Raw genomic sequence first — 924 nt, 5'->3', positions numbered from 1 at the left:
CTGTAGTTAAATAAAATCATTTTAATGAAATTCATCTCAGGGTGACACAATCACTCCTCATAACACCCTGCAAAACATTGATTTCCTCATCTGTGAGATATTTGGCAAATTTCCCTGCAAATTATCCACATTTAGAATATCTGGCAGATAGAAAAGGCTGAAGTTTAAAGTGAACTTTTGAGAAGAGAAGTAAGGAGGGCGGCATTTATGACTTTGCAACATTTATCTACTTTGTGTGCTGAATCCAGAGCCAGCAGATCAGCAGGAGCAGCACCAAACTCCCCCTAAAGAAAGGTTTACATTAAGGTAGCAAAGAGGACAAGTCTGTATAAAAATGGTAATAGGAGAGTAATAGGAGCTAAATTAATGGAATATAATTCTACTCCAGGACCCCCAATGCTTCTTATGGAAGCCCTAAAATTTGGTCATCGGATTGGCTGGTCTTTGCCCTTCAGCAGAGAATAAGAGCCTGAGGCCTGGCCTTTGTATCATGTGAACAGCACCAGAAGGAGTTTAGAATAGAATTACCCCCAGGACTGGTATTTTATCCCTGTCAGTATGAATATCAGGTACAAGGTGATCACACTGAAATTAACGTTTACATATATTTCTGTTTTGTGATATTTCATTATGCTAAGGCAGAAGGCAAATATTGAGATTCCAGCTATCACTTTTTATGTGATGCTACCTGATAGAACTTTGCCTCCTCTATGATGGGTCAGACCTAGTACCTGCAGCAATGATCTATATCCAGCCAGTATGATGATTAAAGAGGCCACGTCACTGCAAGAGAAAATCAGCCAATCACAATACTTGCAGGAATAGGTGTTCCACTGCCTTTTATGATGGTCTCCATAATGCTGCTCCCCAACGGTCATAAGTATTCCAAAACTCACTGTGTTGTGGATTTCCTATGTATGCAAT

The sequence above is a fragment of the Pyxicephalus adspersus genome, chromosome 3, assembly GCF_032062135.1.
Source record: "Pyxicephalus adspersus chromosome 3, UCB_Pads_2.0, whole genome shotgun sequence".
Classification (NCBI taxonomy): domain Eukaryota; kingdom Metazoa; phylum Chordata; class Amphibia; order Anura; family Pyxicephalidae; genus Pyxicephalus; species Pyxicephalus adspersus.
This window is presented reverse-complemented; position numbering follows the sequence as displayed.